We start from the raw sequence: 14747 nt of genomic DNA, 5'->3' as shown, positions 1-14747 counted from the left end.
TAGCTTTGGTTCAAATCTTGCATATTTGTTTAAAATTTATTTAATATATTTAAATAACTTGACAACAACTTAGTGTTTTCTTCTTTCTAGAATGCAGAATCCATAAACTTAAAATCTTATACCTTCTAGTCCACCTATCGAGGTCAAAGCTAGATATTTGTCTAAGAGTTCAGCAGAAGCTAGTTGTGAATCAAACCCTGTATCTGTGTTTTAAAATTAACACAGAAGAATAAGCAACTTAGCAAGAACCTAATAAAGTCTGATTTGAAAATATCATAATTCATAGACATAAAACTTGCTTTTTCTTCCCCTAATTAATCATAGTAAAAACTAGAGCTTTGTCTATGGGTTCTACAGAACCATTCAACTTTGGCTCAAATTTTATATATATTTTAAAATACAGATTAAATTTATAAATTATTTATGAGGAAGCCAACAAAACAATAAATTATAAATCATCTTATCTTTAACATTGCAAAGGATGTCAAAATCTCTCTCCATTTGACACTTATGTCCAACTAATTGTAGCTTACATTGTGCATCATCTATCAAATCAACATTCCCAACCCCTGATTTTCTCTCTCTCCAAGACTCTCTATAGAATTCAAGAATTGGATGAAGTGAAACATCAGAAACTGCTCCTAAAAAATATTTCTCAAAATGTTCAATGCAGTTCAAACTCTCATCCGTTTTTTTGTTTAAAAAAAAGATATTTTCCCGCTCTTTTCCTATGGTTGACATGAAAAAACTTAGTATATTTCACAGTTGTATGTGAAAGCAATATATGTTGTAAATCTAGATTATCTGTACAATATATTTATTGTTGGTAACAATAATAAATTTTCTACTTTATTTGTTTTTAGTAAATACTATGATATATCTTTCAGAGAATTAATGGATTTGGATTCATAAGGTTATTAAATTACCTTTAGCACTACAACACATTCCTATCTGTAATTTGAAAATATAGTACACAACAATTTGGTAAGTAATTGAGGCTGGAGCTAGAAATTTATCTAAGAGTTCAATAGAAGCTAGCAGCATTGACTCAGATCTTGTATATGTATTTAAAAATTTGCTTACTACGTATAAACAACTTATTATGAATCCAATAAACTGTGTTTTTCAGAATTCAAAATTCAGAAACTTAAAAATCTTACTTTCGCCTCATAAAATTAGAGTTGGAGCTAGTACTTTGTCTACAGGTTCGAATGAACTCTGTAGGTTTGGCCCAAATCCTACATATACGTTTTAAATTTATTTAATATCTATCAATAATTTGTCAAAAACTTAGTGTTTTACGTTTTCAAAAATTCAAAATCAATAAACTTAAAATCTTAACTTTTAGTCCACCAATCGAGGTCGAAGATATAGATTTACCTAAGAGCACAGCATAAGCTAGGAGCATTGACTCAGATCCTACAAATGTATTTAACAATTAACATATTATGTTCAAATAAAATATTAAGAATCCAATGAATAGTGTTTTTAGAATCCAAATTCATAAAATTAAAAATCATAACCTCGCCTCCTAGAATTAGGGTTGGACCTAGTACTTTGTTTACAAGTTGGAACAAACTCTGTAGCTTTGGTTCAAATCTTGCATATATGTTTTAAATTTGTTTAATATATTTAAATAATTTTTCAACAACTTAGTGTTTTCTTCTTTCTAGAATGCAGAATCCATAAACCTAAAATTTTATACCTTCTAGTCCACCTATCGAGGTCAAAGCTAGATATTTGTCTAAGAGTTCAGCAGAAGCTAGTTGTGAATCAGATCCTGTATCTGTGTTTTAAAATTAACAAAGAAGAATAAGCAACTTAGCAAGAACTTAATAAAGTATGATTTGAAAATATCAGAATTCATAAACATAAAACCTTCTTTTTCTTTCCCTAATTAATCATAGTAAAATCTAGAGCTTTGTCTATGGGTTCTACAGAACCATTCAACTTTGGCTCAAATTTTATATATATTTTAAAATACAGATTAAATTTATAAATTATTTATGAGAAAGCCAATAAAACAATAAATTATAAATCATCTTACCTTTAACGTTGCAAAGGATGTCAAAATCTCTCTCCATTTGACACTTATGTCTAACTAATTGTAGCTTAGATTGTGCATCATCTATCACATCAACATTCTCAACCCCTGATTTTCTCTCTCTCCATGACTCTCTATAGAATTCAAGAATAGGATGAAGTGAAACATCAAAAATTGCTCCTGAAAAATATTTCTCAAAATGTTCAATGTAATTGAAACTCTCATCCATTATTTTGTTTTAAAAAAAAGATATTTTCCCGCTCTTTTCCTATGGTTGACATGAAAAAACTTAGTATATTTAACAGTTGTATGTGAAAGCAATATATGTTGTAAATCTAGATTATCTGTACAATTTATTTATTGTTGGTAACAATATAAATTTTCTACTTTATTTTTTTTTAGTAAATACTATGATATATCTTTCAGAGACTTAATGGATTTGGATTCATAAAGTTATTAAATTACCTTTAGCACTACAACACATTCCTATCTGTAATTTGAACATATAGTACACAACAATTTGGTAAGTAATTGAGGCTGGAGCTAGAAATTTATCTAAGAGTTCAATAGAAGCTAGCAGCATTGACTCAGATCTTGTATATGTATTTAAAAATTTGCTTACTACGTATAAATAACTTATTATGAATCCAACAAACTGTGCTTTTCAGAATTCAAAATTCAAAAACAACAAAATCTTACTTTCGCCTCATAAAATTAGAATTGGAGCTAGTACTTTGTCTACAGTTTCGAATGAACTCTGTAGGTTTGGTCCAAATCCTACATATATGTTTTAAATTTATTTAATATCTATCAATAATTTGTCAAAAACTTAGTGTTTTATGTTTTCAAAAATTCAAAATCAATAAACTTAAAATCTTAACTTTTAGTCCACCAATCGAGGTCGAAGCTATAGATTTATCTAAGAGTTCAGCATAAGCTAGGAGCATTGACTCAGATCCTACAAATGTATTTAACAATTCACATATTATGTTCAAATAAAATATTAAGAATCCAATGAGTAGTGTTTTTAGAATCCAAATTCATAAAATTAAAAATCATAACCTCGCCTCCTAGAATTAGGGTTGGACCTAGTACTTTGTTTACAAGTTGGAACAAACTCTGTAGCTTTGGTTCAAATCCTGCATATATGTTTTAAATTTGTTTATTATATTTAAATAATTTGTCAACACCTTAATGTTTTCTGCTTTCTAAAATGGAGAATCCATAAACTTAAAATCTTACCTTCTAGTCCACCTATCGAGGTCAAAGCTAGATATTTGTCTAAGAGTTCAGCAGAAGCTAGTTGTGACTCAGATCCTGTATCTGTGTTTTAAAATTAACAAAGAAGCATAAGCAACATAGCAAGAACCTAATAAAGTGTGATTTGAAAATATCATAATTCATAAACATAAAACTTGCTTTTTCTTCCCCTAATTAATCGTAGTAAAAACTAGAGCTTTGTGTATGGGTTCTACATAACCATTCAACTTTGGCTCAAATTTTATGTATATTTTAAAATATAGATTAAATTTATAAATTATTTATCATGAAGCCAACAAAACAATAAATTATAAATAATCTTACCTTTAACATTGCAAAGGATGTCAAAATCTCTCTCCATTTGACACTTATGTCCAACTAATTGTAGCTTAGATTGTGCATCATCTATCAAATCAACATTCTCAATCCCTACTTTCCTCTCTCTCAAAAAGACTCTCTATAGAATTCAAGAATTGGATGAAGTGAAACATCAGAAACTGCATCAGAAAAATATTTCTCAAAATTTTTAATGTAGTTGAAACTCTAATCCATTTTTTAGTTTTTTTTTTTTTAAAAAAAAGATCTTTTACCCCTCTTTTCCTATGGTTGAAATGAAAAAACATATTCTATATAAGAATTGTATGTGAAAGCAATATATGTTGTGAATCTGGATTATCTATCAATATATTTATTGTTGGCAATAATATAAATTTTCTACTTTATTTGTTTTTAATAAATACTATGTTATATCTTTTAGAGAGCTAATGGATTTGTATTCATGAAGTTATTAATTTACCTATTACTACAAGACATGACTATCTTTAATTTGAACATATAGTAGACACCAATTTGGTAAGTAATTGTGGTCGGAGCTAGAAATGTATCTAACAGTTTAGTAGAAGCTAGCAATATTGACTCAAATCTTGTATATGTATTTAATAATTCCCTTACTACGTATAAATAACTTATTATGAATCCAATAAACTGTGTTTTTTAGAATTCATTATTCAGAAAATTAAAAATCCTTCATTTGCCTCCTAGAATTATAGTTGGAGCTAGTACTTTGTCTACAAGTAGAAAGAAATCTGTAGCTTTGGTCCAAATCCTAATTCTATGTCTTAATTTTATTTAATATATATAATTTGTCAAAAACTTAGTATTTAATGTTTCCAAAAATTCAAAATCCATTAACTTAAAATCTTACCTTCTAGCCCACCAATCGAGGTTGAAGTTATAGATTAATCTAAGAGTTCAGCAGAAGCTAGTAGCATTGACTCACATCCTACAAATGTATTTAAAAATTCACTTATTATGTATAAATAAATTATTAAGAATACAATGAACTATGTTTTATTGAAATCAAATTCATAAAATTAAAAATCTTACCCTTGCCTTCTAGAATTAGGACTGGAGCTAGTACTTTGCTTACAAGTTTGAACAAACTCAGTAGTTTTGGTTCAAATCCTGCTTATATGTTTTAACTTTGTTTAATATAAATAAATAATTTACCAACAACTTAGTGTTTTATGTTTTCTAGAATTCAGAATCCAAAAACTTAAAATCTTACCTTCTAATCCACCAATCGAGGTCAAAGTTAGAGATTTATCTAAGAGTTTAGCAAAAGCAAGTTATGATTCAGGTCTTGTATCTGTGTTTTTAAATTAACAAAGAAGCATAAAAAATGTAGCAAGAACCTAATAAAGTATGATTTGAAAATATCAGAATTCACAAGCATTAAACTTACCTTTGCCTCCCCTAATTAATCAAAGTAAAAGAAAGAGTTTTGTCTATGTGTTCGACAGAACCATTCAACTTTGGCTCAAATTTTATGTACATTTTAAAGTACACTTTATATGTATAAATTATTTATCATGAAGCCAACAAAACAATAAATTATAAATCCTCTTACCTTTAACATTGCAAAGGATGTAAAATAATCTCTCCATTTGAACTTTGGTCCGACTGAGTTTAGCTTAGATTGTGCATCATCTATTGAATCAACATTCTCAATTCCTGATTTTCTCTCTTTCACAAACTATCTATAGAATTCAATAATTGGATGAGGTGAAACATCATAAATTGCACCTGAAAAAAATATCTCAAAATGTTCATTGTACATTAAACTATCACCCATTTTTTAGTTTTTTTTTTTTAAAAAAAATATCTTTTCCCCCTCTTTACCTATCGTTGAGATGAAGAAACTTATTATATATATTAATTGTATGTGAAAGAAATATATGTTGTGGATCTGGATTATCTATACAATATATTTATTGTTGGTAATAATATAATTTTTCTACTTTATTTGTTTTTAATGAATACTATGTTATATCTTTCGGAGACTTAACAGATTTGGATTTATAAATTTATTAATTTACCTTTAGCACTACAACACATTCTTACCTGCAATTTGAACATATAGTACACACCAATTTGGTAAATAATTGAGGTCGGAGCTAAAAAATTATCAAAGAGTTCAATAGAAGCTAGCAGCATTGACTCAGATCTTGTATGTGTATTTAAAAATTTGCTTACTACGTATAAATAACATATTATGAATCCAATAAAATTTGTTTTTTAGAATTCAAAATTCAAAAACTTAAAAATCGTACCCTCGTCTCCTAAAATTAGAGTTGGATCTAGTACTTTGTCTACAAGTTCGAAAGAACTCTGTAACTTTGGTCCAAATCCTTCATATATTTTTTAAATTTATTTAATATATATAAATAATTTGTTAAAAACATAGTGTTTATGTTTTCAAAAATTCAAAATCAATAAACTAAAAATCATACCTTCTAGTCCAACAATCGAGGTCGAAGCTATAGATTTATCTAAGAGTTCAGCAGAAGCTAGTAACATTGACTCAGATCCTACAGATGTATTTAATAATTCACGAATTATGTATAAATAAACTATTAAGAATCCAATGAACTGTGTTTTTTAGAATTCAAATTCATAAAATTAAAAATATTACCCTTGCCTCCTAGAATTAGGGTTGGAGCTAGTACTTGTTTACAAGTTGGAACGAACTCTGTAGCTTTGGTTCAAATCCTGCATATATGTTTTAAATTTATTTAATATATATAAATAATATGTCAACAACTTAGTGTTTTATGTTTTCTTGAATTCAGAATCCATAAACTTAAAATCTTACCTTCTAGTCCACCAATCGAGGTCGAAGCTAGAGATTTGTCTAAGAGTTCAGCAGAAGGTAGTTGTAAATCAGATCTTGTATCTGTGCTTTAAAATTAACAAAGAAGCATAAGCAACTTAGCAAGAACCTTATAAAGTATGATTTGAAATTATCAGAATTCATAAACATAAAACTTACCTTTGCCTCCCCTAAATAATCGGAGTAAAATCTAGAGCTTTGTCTATGGATTCTACAGAACCATTCAACTTTGGCTCAAATTTGATATATATTTTAAAATACACTTTATATGTATAAATTATATATATTGAAGCCAACAAAATAATAAATTATAAATCATCTTACCTTTAACATTGCAAAGAAGGTCAAAATCTCTCTCCATTTGACACTTTTGTCTAACTGATTGTAGCTTAGATTGTGCATCATCTTTCAAATCAACATTCTCAATCCCTGATTTTCTCTCTCTCCAAGACTCTCTATAGAATTCAAGAATTGGATGAGCTGAAATATCAGAAACTGCACTTGAAAAACCTTTCTCAAAATGTTAAATGTAGTTGAAACTCTCATCCATTTTTTAATTTTAAAAAATAAAAGATCTTTTCCCTCTCTTTTCCTATGGTTGAGATGAAAAAACTTATTATATATATTAATTGTATGTGAAAACAATATATGCTATATCCTTAATGGATTTGGATTCATAAAGTTATTATTTATATTTATCATTACAAGACATTCCTATCTGTAATTTAAACCTATAGTATACACCAATTTGGTAAGTTCTTTTTCGGTCAAATATCACTTAAAGTGAATACATTAAGACGTGTTTATACAAGTAAAAACAACATTGGACTCACTATTACGATTTTATTTTATATATCCCTCTCAAAAAATAAAGATAAGCTTACCCTCCATGTGAATCTGCTAAACAATGGAAGTATTTTGGTAGACAAAAATATTTGTCTCCATTTCACCTATTTGAAAAATAATATAATACATAATTTTAGGTTGACCCCAAGTCCCAACCATGTTTTTTTTGTTTAGAAAAAGGTTATTATCTTAATAAATAATAAATATGCATCATAAGAGAAATTAGGATGGGGACATATCATATGACCAGTAATATTAGCATATTCAATAATTACACTCTTGTACAGCCAATAAAGTTGTTTTACATAATTTGGTCAACATTTTCAATGCTTACATGAATTGGCCCAATTTTATGCTAACTTTAAGTTGAAGGGCAGAAATATGCTTAGTTGTGGAGTTTGTTTATTTGTTTTTGAAGAAAAATTGTGCCGATATTTTAGCACATCTTTTGTTGTTGTTTAACTGCAATTATTTTCTATACGGAGTTTTTTCTAACAGAAGTTTGTTCTCTCAATCTTATAGTTATTATACTATTGTTTTGCGACCAATATGATAATTGGATAATCTATAAGGGAACTCGAGGGAGGAAAGTTAATTGTATATTGTAACTCGAGAGAGAAAAGTTAAATATAGAACATAGATTAAGGGATTATGATGTGTTCTCCGGCACAAATTTGCTAGTAAGAGAAAAAAAATACATAATTTTACATACTTGACTCTCATACATGAGATATAAATGCTTCTGGGGTTAATTATGATTGAGACGTACATTGACACCACAAGTTTTAGTATGACTCGTGGTTGCCTGGGTCAAATTTTTGGACTCACTAAAGTTTTTGCGGGTCTTAGTACGAGTCCTACAATCAAAGTATGAATCCTATTGTGACTCGTGTGGACAAACTTTTTAGATTGGAGCATCTTTGGTACAATGATCATAACATTTTACTCCGGACTCTTATTTACAAATGGTCAGTGGCAATGGAAAAAGACTCAAAGACCTTTAATTTTATTAGTAATGAAACTCATAACACTTTATATTCTAAGAGATATTCTCATTTGAAGTTGATCATTCCATTATCTTATGCAAAAAACTTAATCGCTAGAGAATTTTTGAACTCGAATTAGTGCTAGAGGTTCCTTATGACCCTGATTCAAATCCACCGAAAAGATTTTTAGGCTATTTGAAAACATACTCAAAACTAGGCTTTGCGCTATAACACATATCCAGCAGTATTGAAAGGATATAGTGAGCAAACTGGATTACCAGGTCAAATGAAGTAAAATCCACAAGTGGATATGTATTTACTCTTTGTGAAGGAGTAGTCTGGAAAATCTTCCAAACGGACATGAATTGCTCGGTTAACAATGGAATCTCAGTTTAATATCACTCTAGATAAGGTCGGTGAAGATGTTGAATGACTCTAGAATTTCTCAGAAGATATTTCTTTTTGGCCCAAACATTTGGAACCAGTATGCATACATTATGATAGTTAAGTTACAATAGGTAGGGAATGAATCATGATGAATAACAGAATGTCTCACCATATTATAAGATGTAGATATAATATCGTAAGAGAACTACTCTATAGAAGAATTATTACAATTAACTATATGAAGTCAAACGATAATATGTTGGATCTACTGGCAAAAGGTCGAATTAGAGAGGGAGTTGAGAGATTGTCTGTCACGCCCCAAGCCTACACCCTTGACATGGTCGGCACTCGAAAACCATAGTTGGTCCTCAAGCGAATCCTTGGCATGGTTGACTACTCAGCGGAAGACTCACTCAAGTAATAAAAGTCTTAAAATAATATTTTTTGAACATTTAAACTAAGAGTAAATGCTCAACTCAAATTGTCTATAAAATACTCAATAACACAAGTATAATAGTTTGCAAAAACATCTCAAGGAAAAGTACATACTCAAAGAATCCTCACCTCTATCTGTCTATGAAGCCTGTATAGTTCAACATGGATGCCGGGACAAGACCCATGACGCCCTAAAATGACTAAACTGAAAATAAAAGTGGAGTCCTCCAGAATACAAGGAGGCTCACCAAAAGCTAATTGGAGTGCAAAGTGATCTCAACGAAGCGCTTATTGATGATCTTGAACACATGTTGGGTTTCACGGTCCGTGTAGGGTCTTGTGGAACTCCATGCCTGACTGGATGTGAAGCACGATGAGGGTGACGAGTCGTGGTCCTATTCACAACCCGTGAACCCTTCTGTGGTTCACCCTTTTTCTATTATTCAGTCTTAACTAGGTTCTGAGGTGTTACACTTATCATCATCTACTCCCCCACCTTTGATTTTGGAAAGGCTTCACCAAACAATCTTATTTTGTTTCAATCTTCAAAAGTTTGGAAGAGTATTCTTTCAATAGTATCTCCTTCTTTGATCCTTAACATCTCAAATTCTCTTTTGACAGTTAAGAGTTTGACAATATCCACTCTATCACTTCCATAGAACTCTTCTTTTAGATTCTATCACATTTATTTAGATGTTACACAAGCCATTATTCTTGTGAAAATCATATTTGAAAGTGCTAAATGAAGACATGTGAGAACCTTTGGTTTCCTGGACTTCGCATCTTCACAAATCTTCATTTGTGCAGCTATTGGATTTGGTCCAAGTGGAGGAGGATCATCTTCACTTTTAATTTTTTTCTCATAGATTAACAACTTTGAGATAAGCCTTCATCTTTATCACCAAATGTGATAATTTTCTCATGTAAACATAGGAGGGTCTGCACCGAAGAAGATGTTGAATGTCATGTTGCTCCTGCTCAGCTCTTATCTTAGAAGAACCGGAGAAAACCATTGCTTTCTTGCCTTCACAGAACCCTCAAGAAGAAGAGCTCGTGATACCACTGTTAGTATTTGAAATTTTAAAAGAAAAAAAGATAAGGTTCAGCAGAAGCTTTTTTTCATTCATTAGATTGCAAAAGATGTACACATATATCTGTCACGATCCAGACCATCATGATTGGCACCTACATGAACACTCCGGTGGGAGAACCACTACTATAGCCTAAACCAAGCAACTAAAACAAAACTAAGACATTTAAGTTATGGAAGCAAGTTAAATACTAAGAAAAGAAATAGGTAGTTCCCATAAACTCCAACAAAAGATCTAGCAACTAACAATGTGGAAGAAATAACCTAGAACTTGAAAGTCAATGTACCAAAAACATCTAAAGTTCAACAAGTCTAAACAAGAAGGGATGCAATCTAATGAACTAATCGACTAACTAGAACATAAGTCTAAGTCTGAAAATGGTGTATATAAACGAAAGAGAACCCATGGTAGCACGGAAGAATTGGCTCACCCTTGAATTCGAGCGATCACTGATCTCCTAAGCGAGGTCTGTCAGTATCCGCTTGAAGATGCCATGTACTCAACAAAAATAAGAGCAAGTGCACTATCAGTACACAACCACAATGTACTGGTAGGATCACGCGGCTATGCCACTAGGTGTAATATAAGTAAGTCATTACAATGATATAATCACATAAATATATCGAACATAACAATATTATCAACATTTACGAACAACGAACAACTTCACATTTTATATCAAATCATTGGTCCTCTCATGGAACCCAAACCCAAATAGTTAGCATACCAGAACGTGGTACCCGATCCAATAATTATGCCAGAATGTGGCAACCGATCCCATAGTTATGCCGGAACGTGGAAACCAATCCCATAGTTATGTCAAAACGTGGCAACCGATCCAAGTTAGTTATGCCGAAACGTGGCAACCGATCCATTCAACACACCAGAATCACAATCACAAGTATATCTTCAAGATCATACATTTAAGTCATGATTTCATGGCAATCATAATTCATCCATCTCATTACAACAAGTGTGATCAATAATGCAACATTCATATACATACATGTATCATAATGAAGCAAGAACAAACATTCATCACACAAAAGGACAGAATCACAATCATCACCTACCTCGAAACAAGCTTGAAACCCTAAGAATCTTTATCCTTCCCTTTCCGAATTCATTCCTCTTGTTCTTGGTCTACAGACAATCATAATAACACGGGAATCAACACACAATCGCTAATTACCCGAATTACTAACAATTTTATGAACCCTAGATCAAACTCATGATCCCAAATATCCAATTTAAGGTTATTTCCACCATAAAATCTATATTAAAACCCTCCTCATCAATAATTACCCATTCTATTACGTTCTACGAATCGAAAAATAGATTCGGGGAGTGAAAAGCTTATCGCCTTAAGAATGGTGAAAAACAATTAGGAGTTGCCTGGGGTTCGTTCCTTAGCTCTAAAAATTGAAAAGTGCAAAATAAGGTCTCTTAGGCGTTTATTTACGACTTTAAGTAGCGTCGAATCCGCCACAGCGGCCCTCACCCCGCTGTAGCGGCCCCGCCAAAGCGACCAAAAGCACCGCCAGAGCGACTTGCAAGAAATAATGAGCTATTTCAAGAATTCAAAAATCTTAATTTCACAACACACCTCTAACCCACGACGCTCAGAAAATACCCTTCACACTAAGATCAATTCCAAAAATTCTACTAACCCGAATACAATTCCGTAAAGGCGTACGGATTCTTTAACGATTTATCGAACTACTCATGTAATTAAAATCATAATTAACTCCCCCGATTGTTACCAGATTTCCCTACACCTTAACGGCTTCGATTTCGTCCAAATTTGGACTAGGTTGGGAAAATCCAAATACTACAAAAAAAAATTCCGCCCCCAAATTTTTCCCTGTTGACATTTCTATAACGACGGGACCCGGTCGTTACAATAGATACCAATTTACCCGTCACTCGTCCTTGAGTGACAAACTTAGGAAAATAGGCTAAGTAAGGAATGAAGTAGTACCTGCAACGATAAACAATTGGGGATACTTCTCTCGCATGTCCTTCTCGGTTTCCCAAGTAGCTTCCTTCACTGGACGATGCTTCCATTGAACTTTCACGAACTTAATCTCCTTGGTCCTCAACCTGCGCACATCACGATCAAGAATTACAATCGGTTCCTCCTCATATTGGAGGTCTTTGTCTAACACTATTGAGTCCCACTTAATGATATAATCTCTGTCACCATGATATCTCTTCAACATAGACACAGGAAATACCGGATGAACACCTGATAGATTAGGAGGTACAGTCAATCTATACGCTACCGGTCCTACATATTCTAGAACCTCAAAGGGACCAATGTATCGTGGACTTAGCTTACCCTTCTTGCCAAATCTTATCACCCCTTTCATGGGTGATACCTTAAGAAGAACATTTTCACCGGTTTGAAACGCCATGTCTCTTACCTTATGATCTGCATACTTCTTTTGTCTACTCTGGGCTGCTAAAAGCTTAGCTTGAATGATCCTCACCTTATCTTGAGCATCCTTCACTAAATCTACCCCCAAAGGTTTCACATCTCCAGCCTCGAACCATCCTATGGGTGATCTACATCCTTTCCCATAGAGTACTTCAAATGGTGCCATATCTATGCTGGAGTGATAACTATTATTGTAGGATAGTTCACACAAAGGTAGGAACTTATCTCAACACCCTCTAAAGTCAATCACAGATGCCCTCAACATGTCTTCTAACATTTGAATAGTCCTCTCTGACTGTCCATCTATCTGTGGATGAAAGGTTGTACTAAAAGTGAGTTGTATGCCCAATTCATCATGCAATTTCCTCCAAAAATTGGATGTGAATTGGGTACCACAGTCTGAGATGATAGGGAGGGGCACCCCATGCAACCTCACTATCTTTTTCACATACACATTAGCCAATTGTTCAGCATTATAATCTATTCTTACCGAAATAAAGTGGCTGACTTAGTCAATCTATCAACCACTACCCAAATTGAATCAAACTTCCCCAAAGTCTTGGGAAGACCAACCACAAAATTCATGGCTAGTCTTTCCCACTTCCATTCCGGAATTGGCATTCTTTGAAGTAAACCTGCAGGCCTTTGATGTTCATACTTCACTTGTTGACAATTTTGACACTTCGCCACAAACTCCGCTATGTCTTTCTTCATGCCCGACCACCAATAAATTCTCTTCAGTTCTCTGTACATCTTGGTCACACCCGAATGAATAGAATATCCCGAACCATGAGATTCCGCCAACAATTTCTCAATCAAGTCATCTACTCTAGGAACACATATTATCCCTTTAAAATTGAGCACACCATCTGCATTAGCATTGGTCTCTTGCGCCTTACCAATCACAGTTTTCTTTCTAAGCTCCTCCAAATTTTCATCTTCGAATTATTTGGCCTTGATCACATCAATGAATGTGGCCCTCACTTCAATGCTAGCTAACATCCCACCTCTTTCTGAGATGCCCAATTGCATGAATTTAGACTCCAAGGTCTGAATTTCTTTAGCCAAAGTTCGCTTGGTTATACTTAAGCAAGCTAAACTACCCATACTCACCGTTTTTCGACTCAAAGCATCTGCCACTACATTAGCCTTACCCGAATGGTATTGAATGGTGACATCATAATCTTTAAGTAACTCCATCCACCTTCGTTGTCTTAAATTCAGATCCTTTTGAGTGAACACATGCTGCAAACTACGATGATCAGTAAATACCTCACACTTAACACCATAGAGATAATGTCGCTAGATGTTAATAGCATACACTACCGCTGCCAACTCTAAATCATATGTTGGATAATTTCTTTCATGAACCTTCAATTGACGTGAGGCATGTCGCGCCCCATTTCTCTCAAAACGGGTTTTGGTGCACGACCTAACAACTCTTTTAGGCTTTTGGGAATTGAAGAGTCGCCACCTAACGAATTAAGGCGTGTTAGGGCACCTATCTAACCTAGCTAAATCTAACTAAGGTCAGCGAACCAGAGATCAGGGTAAGGGTTCAAGTTACCTCGAGGGGAAGGTGTTAGGCATCCCTCGAGATAAAAAAATGTGGGTCCCGGCCGTATCTCATGCAATTTATGTGAGGATTACAAATAGCATTTAAGGTCACTTCATTATTGGTTATTTATTAAACATGATTGCTAGGTGATAACTAATATTAAACAATTAAGATCAATTTATTTATTAATTTAATAAATTAAGCATGCAAAAACTAGGTTATAACATAATACTAAATAACTAACAAAAATAAAATTTAAAAGAAATAGCGAGATGATAGAAAGCAGACAAATATATAAGTGAATATCATTTTTTATTTTAATTAAACTACCCCAAATAAATATAATTATAAACAGATAAAGGGACAAAAGGAAAGGGAGACTCTGAAGGACTTTACGAATCAGCACTCGACTTTATTTATTTCGGTCGGTTTCTCGTAGGGACAGACAAAACCAAGGTTTGTCATTTAGACCGAGTCGATGTCATCATCTCCGTAGGGCCTAAACTACCCCTATCCTACCACCGCATG

This window comes from Solanum stenotomum, chromosome 6, assembly GCF_019186545.1.
Source record: "Solanum stenotomum isolate F172 chromosome 6, ASM1918654v1, whole genome shotgun sequence".
Classification (NCBI taxonomy): Eukaryota; Viridiplantae; Streptophyta; class Magnoliopsida; order Solanales; family Solanaceae; genus Solanum; species Solanum stenotomum.
The sequence above is the reverse complement of the archived record's forward strand: the minus strand, read 5'-3'. Positions refer to the sequence as shown.